At 40.6% G+C, this 13,156-nt stretch overlaps 1 non-coding gene across 1 annotated transcript; it reads left to right on the forward strand.

Annotated features, from left to right (window-relative positions):
• The first annotated feature begins 283 nt into the window (after nucleotides 1–283).
• TRNAI-AAU (transfer RNA isoleucine (anticodon AAU)) lies at nucleotides 284–357 on the forward strand. The gene has a single exon. It is a non-coding gene; the product is annotated as a tRNA-Ile (tRNA).
• The last annotated feature ends 12,799 nt before the right edge of the window (nucleotides 358–13,156 follow it).

The raw sequence follows: 13,156 nt of genomic DNA on the forward strand, positions 1-13,156 counted from the left end.
CGGCCGGGACTCGGCCCAGGAGCCCAGAAAACCAAAGACGGAGCTTGCAGGGCCTCACCGCACTGTCACCTCCCTGTCCCCGCCGGGAAAAGCGCGTGTGGGTGTTTCTGCCCGGGAACAGCGCAGGGAGTCTGTGAGAGGAGCACAGCGGGCTCGGGGAGCGCTCCCAGCCCTGGGCAGGCGGCGCTGGCCCCGCGGGAGCCAGGACGGGGGTGAGGCCACAGTGATACCACGCCGCTCCCACACGGACTACACACGCTTCCTGAAGATGGGTTGACCAACTGGCCGGTTAGCTCAGTTGGTTAGAGCGTGGTGCTAATAACGCCAAGGTCGCGGGTTCGATCCCCGTACGGGCCAATACTTTTTGCCCGTCCCGCTGCCGGTTCCGGCGGTCCCTCGGCCTCAGCCGAGCGCTCGCGGGAACGCCCGCGAAACAGCCGAGCTACTGCTCATAAAGGAAATAGTGGGTGGAGGAAATGCACGGAGGGCCGTCCTCAATCTTTCCCTAGGTCGTCCCCGAAGTATTTCGTGTTTTGTCCCGCAGCACTTTGTTCAAATGCTTCTGTTAAATAGCGTTAGGCCAGAAGAAAGCTTGCAGGAATTCAGGAGGTCTCCCGTTCCAACGGATAATCCAAGGTCTTTAGGGCGTTGTATTAGTGTGACTCTCTGATAGCTCTGTGTTAAGGGCTGGAAGACGCTGAACAGAGTGGGGTTTTGTTGTTTTTCTTCCTTTGAAGCAGGAAGACAAGCAGATCTCCCTTGGCAGCCTGATTTTTCATAGAATGTTCTGAACTCCATATAGAAAGTAAACAAACTTGAGAGGCGCACTGTAATGTGAGTCTTAATTTTTATGGGTGTGCTGTTTATTCAAGAAAAAGTTCCAGGCCATGCAGAGGTTTAGTAATGGAGCATTACATTTGCAGGAGTGGCCCAGGTGGACCTCTGCCAACTCAACCTGCCTCTGTAAGTTTTGTCTCTAAGAAACTTCTCTTAGAAGAAGCTTAGGACAGTTTTTATTTTTGTCCAGGCTGCCTCTGAACTGAAATGAGACTTCTCCAGAGGAGAGAAACTTTCTGGTGTAAATGTTTTCACTGTGGTTTCATCGTGGAAACCACTGATTTTGTTATTAGAGCTGCATGCATGCAGGTCACAGCTTCTTTGGGAAAATGCTTTGAGGTAACAGCATTCTATTGACCTCTTTTATAAACCTGCTTGTACATCTCTTTACTATTCAGGCCCGTTGCTTACATCTTCTTCCAACTGCAGGGGCTGATTCAAAATAAGAGATAATGATAATAATAATAATAAAGTGGGTGATACTTCATGCCAGAGTTCTGACATTACTCATTCCCCAGAATGTCACAAAGGTACCGCAAGGGCACATTAGAAGTGTCACTCCAAAGTCACAGTGTAACTTGTAAATCATAAAGATGAATATTCATGTTATCCAGCATCCAAACTGCTGTCATGGCTCCATCAGATGTCACAGGAGAGTAATATGGTTCTGGTTTGATGACCTTCTGTCTTGCCACTCCACTCAATGATCTTCCTCAATTCCTTTGGGTCTAGTTATAGTGGCCAAGACTTGACTATGTATAATGACATTCATTTTAAATGAACTGAAAGGGGAAAAAATCATGGTGCTCTGCTTCAGAAAAAAAAAAAAAAAAAGACCTGGGAATACTGTTGCTTTGTTTTATATTTCCTACATTAGGAATCAGATTTTTATTATAGCTATGTTGCTGTATTGCAAAGTCCTTGCTATAAAACCAAGGTAATGCAGTGGCTCCTTGGCCACTTTTTCAGTTTGGTTTGAATTGCTTATATTCTTTGTGTTTCTTTTCCAGCCAGGACTGTATGGGCATATTTCCCCTAAATTTACTTTCAGCAGATGGTTTGTCAGATCGTGAGGGTCAGCCATTGTCCCTAGGGGAGTAATTCCAGAGCCTGTTGTTCAACCTCAAAGCTAGCTGGAGAATAAAAAGAGGTTAAACAAACAAACCCATATAGTGGAATAATGCTCTCGTGAGGATGGGCCAGGAATTTCCATTCTGATGCTCTGCAGTGGCAGATGCTGGGGCATATTCTGGGGTTGCTGTTCAATGTTTTGTTTAACCTGTAATTGGACTGCACAGCAAGGCCAAAATGGGTCCTGTTGCTGTGTGCTTAAAGTGTGGGGTGAAGTACAGCTCCTCTGTCCACAGCAGGCATTGATGGGCAGGATGAACCTCCTGTTGACTATGACAATGCTAAATGCTGAGAGCTGAGGAGGAGCCTTCTGGTCAGTTCAGTCAAACCTCTTCAGTCACTGTTTCTGATTATAAGCTATTGTGGTCTAGAGTTACACAGACCAACTCAGCTCGTTAGTTTCATGTTCTTCACTGGGATGTCTACATTTGTCTTTGCATGAAATGCTGCTAAGGGGGCTCTGAACTCCAAACATTTGAAGGTAGCCAGAAAGTGGGTTCGCACAGGATTCAATTCAGTAGGTGAGTATTCATTCCCTCAGTGATGTTCTGAAACATTTTCTTTTCCAGCCACATCAAAGGTTAGTTTTATAATTTCTTACATTTTGTTTATTGCTAGAATACCTAAGTCTTTTGCCATTGGGATGCTTTATTCATTCAGCTTTCTTTTGAGGGTCTTAATTATGGCAAGAATCTGAGTGGCAAGGATTGATCGGATATATCAATACAGCAATGCACAGATGCAATCCAGAAACATCATTTTTGAAATCAAAGGCAGGATGTGGTGGAAGGAGCTGCTCTTTAGATTGATTTGTGTGCGACGAAGTTGTAAGTATTAATGCTATTATAGGTGAAGTTTAACATTTGCTTAAAGCTGGGGAGTGTAGTGTTTACTTTCCACATGTCAGGAAGAAAAGGCAGCTCTGTCAAAAAGCCTGATCCTGTCCTGAGCCCAAACAAAGATTCTCATTTAGTGTTGTTGTGAGCAGAGTTGCAGGTGGGAGGGCGATGAGGAAGTGCCATAGAAACAGGCATGGGAAGGAGCCAGCAGCCAAGAATGTGGCTCAATGGGCATGGGCAGCCCAGTGCTCTGAGCCCAGGATCTGGCTAAAAGCAACCAAGAGCTGTAAGGAAAAGCCCAACAACCAGCCCCCTGTTTGGGTCCTCGAGTCTCTCAGAAACAAGGGCTATTCAATAAAGGGGACAGCAAGACAGGGACACTGGCTTTCAGTTTCTTTGCTACTCAATAAATAAGGACCCTGATTTTTTATCTTGCAGTTCACATCAGAACAGAGTAACTATATTTACTGCTGAAGCTGGAGAAATATCCTCAGATTGGTATTTCTTAGAAAGTAATTGCTGAAATGAAATGTAAGCAAATCTGAGTAATGTGTGAAAACCCGAGAAAGTGGGATGGCCTGGACTTGAACAAGAATCAAATCTTTGCTCTTGACATAGTCTGTAAAAGGATTAAGTAACTTTGTAAACAAAATATGCAGCAATTTCTGCCACAGTTTTGAACTAATGCCTACCTGTGGAGTTACTAAGTTTAAATAGCTAAACAGTCCTTTTTTCACTGTGGAAGAATTCACCATCAATGCCCATAGTACAACTGTGCCATGTGGAGGACACCAAATTCTCACTTTAACCTGTGCAATATACAGGTGAAAGATAACTGAAAATGTCTCGCTTCAGATGTGTGTTGGTACTTGTTTAAAAAAAAATAAATACACTTATCTTACTAGATTAACAGGAGCAGCTATAGCCATATACCAGTGCTGTGTGGTGAGGGGCAAGTGTTCAGTTTAATCAGTATCTAGTCACTGTTACACAGGGGAAGTAAGCTAAAGATAGCATAACCTTTGGCAATATTCTCTCCGAGTCTAAAATAAAGCATGTTGAAGTCTGGGTAAGTTTTTTCTTATTTTTGCATATGAAGAGGAATAGAGTTTTTAAAAATAAATAACATGGATGTATTTTGCTATGTCATTTTTGTCATTAACAATGTGAGGAACAATGAAGAGCAATGGGGGGAAGTCTGCAGTTTGATATGCTCAGGCTTCTTTAGAAGAACTGTGCTGCTTCGAGGGGGACAGAAAATTATGGGCCCCTAATGTTTGGTAGGCTCATGATGCTGAACAGGCAGTGTAGTTGTTAAACTTTCTGTCTGAGGGTAACTGAATCACAGCTGGCTAATATCCATCACAACTTTTAGAAGTAAATAATCTCATTTTTTATTAAATGGTTAAAATGCTACATGGGATGCAGACTAAAGCACCTTCTCACTTGTCTTCCTAATGCTTTCAGGGGCAGAAATTCTGACTTTGTCTGGGCTTAAACCTAAACCAGAGAGGGCAAGACAAAGTTGAAGATAAAATCCCAGGGTCCTGATATCAGCTGTCCCTGGTGGTAACCAGCAGCTCATTCCTTGTGCACATTATTTTAAAGCAGTCTTGAAAGCAGAGAGCAAGAGGGCAAAGCAGGACAGCACATCTCTGGTGTGTCTCTCCACATACCTGACCAACCCTTGTGCACATTTCACAGAAAGCTGCTCTGGCACTGAGCTAGATGGTTGCAACTCACGCTGCTGTGGTGTGGGACAACTGTCAAGGGGGGTTAGTTTCATAAATGAGCATCTGACATTGTATGCTTGAAACAAGGCTTACCAAAAAAGTCTTTGTTTACAGTTTCTGTCACTTGGACTGTATTGCTGAGAACTTGTTTAGTCTGCAAAGAACAGCAGGGGATTCCTTGAGGCTCCAAAATTTGGCATTAAAAAGGACATTCGAGTTTCTGTGGCTTTTCTCTTCAGCCACAGGATATTCAAATATCTGGTCAGTCCAAAATAAAATAAGTCAGATGTCCATGTCATCTTCTCAGTTGTGCTTGAAATCTGCTTTCTTTATGGCTAGAGCTGGCTTTGAATTTCTTGTGTTGGTTTAGTGAAGACTTCACATGAAGCCTGGATGGGACAGCTGAAGAAAATATGGTTCAAGAAGCAATTTATTGGAGGCATAAAGGAAAGGCCTGGGTAATTGTCACATACCCAGTGAAGTTTCTCTATCTTCTTCATATGTGGTATTATAATAATCAGTAAGAACAGCTTTTTGGTGGTGAACTCATTGCTCTCAAATTATTAAAAATGTTTTTAAGAAAAAAATCTTCCTACTTTCCACTTAAGAAGGACTTTTCTGGATTTACCCTTATATATGAAAATTGAAAGACTGAATAAAATGAAACAAATACAATTGTGTATTTTGCAAAAAAAATATTTAATTTCATCAAAACCAGGGTGGTGGGGACCAGCATCTAACTGAGAATGAATTAAAAGACAGATGAATATACAGGTTCTCAATTCTGCTTTTGACTTCATGCCTTCATGCCTTCAGCTCTTTTTCAGTCTTTACCCATCTGTAGAGAAAGGGAAAATGCCTATCCTCAATAGGCCTTTTTGAAAAATGGCACTCTTAGAAATCAACAGAGAAGTGCTTCAAAAATCCAGGAAAAGGAAAAGTGTTTACATTATTCTATTCTAGCCATACCACAGGAACCTATTGGGCTCATCTACTCACCTTATAGTGGCAGGTGAACACCAGTAAAGAAAGTAACTCATCTGGTGATGAGTTAAAAAAAATATTAGTCATTAGAATCTGTTCAAAGTATGAATTTATTTCTGCTAGACCAAAAGCATGCTGAGATTTCCTTAGGGTTATAGGGCTTTTTAAAGTAGCAATTTCTGCCTAATAGTAGTTTTAATGAGAAAATTGGATTTTCTTGTTTCATGTGTATATACTTTAGTTCTTCTCCAGCTTTGTTCTCTAACAGATAGGTTTGCAAAAACTCTGCCAGAAATGTAAAGAGTGTAAGTTTTCTTTAAGCAGCTGAGGCTCTAAGCAACTGATATTGAGGCAGCAGATAAGAGTCTGTTTTTGTTGTATTTTGGTGGATATACTGACCTGGTCTTCTTTCAAGAGCACTTTGGAAAGTAATTTATTTTTAGGGAATGAATCTGAGGTACAGCAACTCTGGCAATTTTTGTGTAACAGAGACAAGAAAGAGATTCCACTGCTTGTATTTACCTTCTCTTCTCATTTTGTCTCCTTATAGATAGCTGTTCTGGGAACAAGCAGCTGAAGGCAGGCTGACTGGTTCGAAGTTTAATTTTTTTAATGAGGAAAAAGTGACTCTGCAGAGATGAATAACTAGAGTACCCAACAGTTGTTCTCTTCAGATTTTGGATTATGTTCCTAGCTCACATGAGACATAGTTTTTCCCTACAGCCACCTGCTAACATCACCTGATCCTAAAAAGCAAAATTATACTCTTGTGTAAATCACAGATGCAAATTATTCTCCAGTTATTTCTTGTCATAGCTTGTAAATGCTAGATGCTGGACGAATCCATTTTACTCTGACAAATGTTATGGGTCTGCAAGGGAAAAAATGGGACCTGAGTTTTGTCACATGTCTGGTGAGGCTTATACAGAATCTAAGGATGGGCTTTGTAGAATGAGACTTTACTTCTCTTCTGGGCCAGTTCTGTGTTCTGGCTGCAATTGACTTTTTGTTTCCTCCTTCACAATCAAAGGCAAAACTGTTTGTAGATTTGGGTCATTGATTGCTAGCTGGTAAAAAATTTGAGGAAAATATCATTATTATAGTGATCAGTAAGGAAGGGAAGGTCAATAGGGGGTGGTGGAAGCTCAGAATAGACTCAACCATTTTTACAGTTCTTTCACTCACTGCAGATAAAACTCTGGCTGTACTTTTGCTCATCTAAGTGGGAGCAGGATGGAAAACAACTCTCCCCAGTTACTGATTTGGGGTGGAGGCTATGGTGTCTTAAGTGGACAGAGAGGTCAGCCAGAAGCCTCACAGCCTTTTCACTCTCCTTTCCAGGCTTGTATAATGGTCTCCTGCACTTGAGTTGTACCAAAAGAGTCATAGAAGATCAGAAATGTAAAAACCCAGGAAAGCTCAGATGAGGGAAGGTGTAAAATTCTGTTAGGAAACAACTCCTCAGGCTCCCCAAAAAATTATCCTGTCATTAAGTTCCAACAGGTGATATCCCAGCCTCTTTTACCTACTTAGTAGAGTTTGCTTCTCAGTATTCTGGAGAGAAATTGCTGTCCAAGGCTTCATTTTGGCTCCTTGAAGCCGAAATGCCAACAAGGAGGACCTTGACAGATGAACAAATAAGAATATCATCTTTGCAATAGATAATTGTTCTGATTTCACTGTGTTAACTATGGATGTTTGGGGTTTTCCTGTCATGAGTTGGAGCAAATTGAGTAAATAGAGTACCCTATTTGTTTATTTTAAAAACAATTACACATAGACCTGAGATTTGGGTCAGGCCAATCTGTTTTGACTTGAAATACTTAGTGCAAAATCACCCTGTACAGATTTCTAAACTGTTGAGGTACTTGTGTGGTTAAGCCATGACAATTTCCTGAATGTTAGATGGAAATTTTATTTACACTAGGAACATTTCAATGAGAGAGCATTTTCAAAACTTTTTTATTTTAATTGAGATACTTCTGGATGGTTAAATTCTCAGCATCATGTAATTTTTGAATGAAGGGATATCTCTGCCCTTTTTAGATTAATGGTGTTTACAAAATTGTGAGATATCTAAACTGTAACACTTCTGGGCCACATCTAGGTGTTGATAGAAACAGCTCCACTGTGCAGCAAGAAGTATTTTTCATCACCTCCAAAATGACTTTGTCTCAGAAGTACTGACTTCCAGTCTAATCGCTTTAGAATGGTATTCAACTGCACTCGAATTATCTGCACATTTTGCAATTGCTTATTCTCTTCCTATTTTCTCACAGAGATTTGATCATAATTATTTCTCTTGTTTTTATGTTTTTTAAACACTTGATCTTCTGTAACTTACAGTAATGTTCCCTTTCAGTCTGAAACACAGGAATCTTGAGCCCCCAAATGTTTCTTGTCCTCTCTGTTTCCCGTTGCTTCAGTATGTGTATAGTTCCTCTTCCAGAGTGGGCACTGCCACAGGTACCCTTCTTGACAGCTCTAGGTGTGCACAATTGACAGCTGTGCTATGGTCAGCACTGATCTCTCCAGCCTATTAGGCAAGTCTGCTAGATTCTGGTTTTAATTTGTAAATCCTTTCCTGACACTGAGTTCTAGGTCAGTGATGTCAAACTTCATTTGGTGACTTAAGCAGGCACCAGTGGCCATGAGCTACAGTACTGCTGGGAGCTGAGCTTAGCACCCCCACTGAAGTGTTCAGTGCATCTGTCATACTGTGAGACAATTGCTGCTGTTTTCTTTTGTAATTACTCTAATTAGATATGGTGTCAAAGCTCTCCTGATCTCTAGCTATAAAATTTTATTCACAAGGAGACTCAATAATGGTGTATCTCTTCTGGGCCCCTAGTGTAAGTGAAAATAACCTCCTGGGAGTTCAAAGGACAAAATCCCAGGTTCCCCAACAGGTGAGGGTCTACTCTGCGGTGCTGTACAGGAATTCCTTGCTTTACAGTACCTTTACCATAACTTTCATTTAATGTACATATGAATTAGAGATGCCTCTAATTGGATGTTGGAGTATGCAAGGGAGTAAACAGTAGTAGTTTATATTCCTCTTGTTTCTTTCCTCAATATGTGGGTCTGGAATATCTGTGGTACAATGTATCAGTTTTTCTACTGTCTCCTAAACACATGAATGAATACTCTGTCCAAAATTGTCTGCTGCATGTCTGGTGCTTCTTCTAAAACATATCCTTTGGTGTTTTTGAACCTAAATCAGCCTGGGCTCCTGGGATTTCATACCTCCTTATGAATTCTTTCTTGAGCAATTTGCACTCCTATTGCCTGGCCCTACCAATGCACACCTTAAACCTAGGCTTTCTTCCTGTGCACACCTATGATCCTTTACCATAAAATATACTTTGGATTGTAAAGATGAGTTCTTATTTGAATGCCAAAATGCTAACTTTGAATTCTTTGTATTAAACATTTAAAGTCTGACATTGACTCTGTCCAGCTATGCAGGCTTTGTAGCTGCTACTTCTGTGCAGATAAATTGTTTTCTATCTTCTTTTCTTCCGTGTCAAAATGTGTTGCAACTGTTCTGTTTCTTTGAAGTGTGTCACACACCGAGGGCAGGTTCAAACCTGAGGGACTGTGAAGTGTAAAGTCTCGTATTATCAGTCTCCTTAGGCAGCTGGTAGCTGCTGTGTGTTTTGTCTGGGGCTGGTTTGCAGTTCTTTGCATCTGACACCAGTTCTCAAAGGCTTTATGCTAGGAATAGCAGAAGAGAGAATTTTTTTCTATTTATAACATCTGAAGAGGGGAAAAACATTTACATCTGTGATGGTTTTAGAAATTTCACATGTGCTGTAGGTGTAGTTCAAATGATAAAGCTGCCTATATATTCTAACACAAAATTTAAAAAAGAATGAGATTACTTTCATCCAGACTGGACTTTTTGTCCTCAAAGCAAGAGAGTAGCTGTTACAGAGGAGTGAATTTGTAACGTTCATCCTCCTTACATAAGTAATTTTTCAAAGAATAGAATATTAATGGGACTTCAGAAGATCCCTGTTTATGTGGGGAGGAAAAAAGGAATCAAATTCTGAGAAATTTCAGTTTTCTGCTCCAAATGTCAGTGCAACTTCGCATTACAATTCAGCACACACAATTCACACCTAAAAGCCTCTGTTCTGAGGTTCTACAGTTTTCATCAAATGCCCAGACAGCATCATAACCCACTGCAAGCTTGCACTGAATAGGCTGGCAATGGTCCAAATGCCACCAGAAGCACTTGCACAAACACAAAATGTTAGCTTTTTCTTCTCTTTTATTTTCTGCCAGACACAGTGCAGCATCATTCCAGATGACATGCCTTCTGTTAAGTAAGGGGAAGGGAGTGATGAATGCCTTCAGAAGGGAAATTGTGATGCTGTGGCACCGTTTGAGCATGGTCTCCCTCTCTGGTTGGTTCCAGCTGGTTCTACTCTGCTGCCTGATTTGAATGATCAATGGTGATCAAACCCATCCTGTTTGCTCACAGTCTCAAGGCCCTTTGAGATGAACCCAAAATGACTCCAGTGATGTGAGGAGGTAAAGGGAGGGAAACCAAGTTAGTGCTGGGAAAAGGGCAGAGTAAAGGAGGAAAACCACTGTTACCACAGCTAAATATGTACCATCTCTTCATGCTCCATCAAATTACACTGTGAGATGTTTTCTGTTTAAACTTCTTTAGTAGTGTGGGGCTTTATTTGCCTTCATCATCTAGGCCCTCTCTGTCACTTGAAAATGAGCTGTGATGCTGAGAGAGCTGTGGGGACTTTTTTGGCCTTCTGTGTGGCTAAAGGGTACATCAGTGTAAGGAGGAAAGAAAACCAGCTCCTGTTCAATTTTCTTCCAGAAGCAGTGGAGGAAAGACTGATTTGGCTCCAGAATTGTTGATGGATATCCCAAGTATTTAAGTCCTGTTTTCAAAAGCATGAAAGAAAATATTTGTTTCTGAATGATACCTGTTAGAGAGGGGTTTTTATGCTAGTTCTGTTCTTTGTCCAGCAGGAGTGAGAGGGGCTGAAGAGCACAAATGCCCTAGGAACTATTGGGTCTCCTCTGAAAATGACAGTAGACACCACGTAGAGTGACCTTGCATTTCATCAAGGGATGTGTAAAATTTCACTGCAGGCAAAAAGGAAAAGCTACAGAAATATACTTTAGTCTGCCTATTTTTCTCATTCCATGTAAACAGGTACTATAGAGCCCTGGAGAAAATGGGATGGTAATATCAATGTAGAAAGACAAAGAGCAATTGGCCATTCACATCCTAATCAAAATAATTTATTTTAAAAAATCGCATTTAAACCCAATCTTACTGTATTTTCCTGTAGGAAAGGTCACTGCAGGGGACACATAAGGTGTGTCTGAATTTAAAGGCCTTGGTCTTAGACCATGCATGAATTTTGTGTGTGTGTGTTACTTTACAGCTAGGAGCCATCCATGGACAGTGTCCTTCCTGCTGTTGGCAGCACAGCCTTTGCCCCTGTGCTAGGCAGTGTTCCTGCCAAGCACAGGCACTCAGGCCATTGCTGCTGTGGAAATAAAGGGTAGAAATTAGGTGTTGCATGCAAAACAAACGCTGAGGTGACTGGGGAAGGTGTAAGACTCATAGGAGTGATTGCTCAGTGTTTCTCAACCTGGAAAGAAATGTAACTCACTGGTGGCAGATCAAACCAAATATGAGGCACATCCTGACATAGCACACACTTAGCGTGCTCTACGGGGTGCCACGGTTTGCATGGGCACAGAAGTGATGGGATCAGTTTGAGAAGGAAAGTCTGTTCAAGAATTTTAAATGCAAAAATCCTGGGCAGCCCAAAAGGTCACTGCTGAAAAGAAAGGAAGAGTGGTACTGCAGAAGCATCCATCCCTACTTGGCACTTCAGTTCCAAAGGCTCTGATATTTCTACAGGAGGGCAGAAGACACTGGGTTGAGCACACCTTGAGACCACATGCTCTTCTGACAAAACCCTGTACAGGACAGAAGGAAGATACAGAAGGTGGAGTATTTGGGGTGTGTTATTCTTTGAAGAAGAGGAAGCAGCAGAGACAACTGCCTTCTCTGGTCAAAGTCTGTGCTGTTAATTGCTAGTTGTTTTCTTTTATAATGACTTGAGCAATAGATCTGTGCTATCCCTATTATTTTTATTTTGTATAATTTTCTTTTACCCTCTTCAGGTAAAAGAAGAGGGTAAAATAAAATATCTGGTTTAAGGAATAGCTTTTTTTTTTTGTTTGTTTTCCTTTTGGTAAGTGTTTGTTCTATGTATGCTTACAGACATATGTATACATGTATACTTCCATGAACTTGAAAAAATTAGTTGGTTTTAATTATCCTGCCATAGTGGTAGCAGCATAAGGTACATGTTTGTGAGAATTCTTTTATGATTCTTCTTCATGATGTGTTCATGATTCTTTTCCTTAAAGTATGATGTTTGCATAAACTGAAGAGTGGCAAGTTAAAACTTTGACAACTTGAGCCTTATCTTCAGATAAGTTGTTCTTAAAATTCAGGGAATAACACTATATTCAGACTTTGTATGTGCTACTTGTGCTTGCAAAAACAGGGCAAGTATCCTAAGTGTAGATACCCTATGAAGGCAGGGTAATAGTGCTTGCAAAGGAAGCAGGGATGAAGAATGCTGCAGCTAATGTAAGAACCATCCTGATAGATGGTTTAGGATAAGCTTTCTGCATTTCTGAGATTCCACAGTGAATCTGGTCATCTACATGCTAAGTTCAGGGCATAGGAATATACGTGGAGAAGACATGGATAATTAAGTCCATTCTTCTACTGCAGGCAACAGCAATTACATCATGAAAGTATTAAAACCACTTTTCCTCTGGCTTCACACTATCCAGCAAAAGTGATTTATGCTCTGAGTAACAAAGTTACATTTGTTGCCTGCTGGTTGTGTGCACTTGACAGACAATTTTTAGCAAGTGATCAAGGTCTTCATCATTATTCAATAATAAAATCCCAATTCACTAGGAAAAAATCCAAAGCACAACAGACAAGGAAAAGAGGTAAGGTAAATTAAGGAGGTGACAACAGATATTGAGGTCAACACTTCAGAAATTTCCTCTGAATAGGAGCAGAAGCTGCTTTCAAAGGAGACTTGAGTGAAGATGAGGGACTTCATTTTGGATATTGCAATTTGTATTTGAATGGTATTTGTGGTCTTAAGTGCCTAGCTTTGATTATAAACATTTCAATATTCACTGTGCTTACTTTGTTGCCAAGCTCATTGTACTAAGGGTTAACAATAGAATCTTACAAAAATTTTTTTTTTTTTTTTTTTGCATTAAACCTTGAATTGAAAAGCTTAAAAGACTGGGATGGGAGAGAAAATGCATTTGGTAGTTGTGTGATTTACAATGGTGGTCTGTTTCATCTGTATCATCACTATGTGAAGAAAGAGAAAAATGTGAGAAGCAGCAAGAATAGATCATCATAACAACAGCAACAATGTTCTTTATCATTTTGGACTTGTCAGGCTTTGAATGATTAGATACTTGGCCAATGTATAATTGGTGGTATGTTTCAAAAATGGGTGAATAGATTCAATGCTTTTACGTGCAAGCAAAAATTGTTAAAGGCATTCCATAGGTTGTTTTGAGGAATTATTCAAACAG

The sequence above is a fragment of the Serinus canaria genome, chromosome 1, assembly GCF_022539315.1.
Source record: "Serinus canaria isolate serCan28SL12 chromosome 1, serCan2020, whole genome shotgun sequence".
In the NCBI taxonomy this organism is placed as follows: domain Eukaryota; kingdom Metazoa; phylum Chordata; class Aves; order Passeriformes; family Fringillidae; genus Serinus; species Serinus canaria.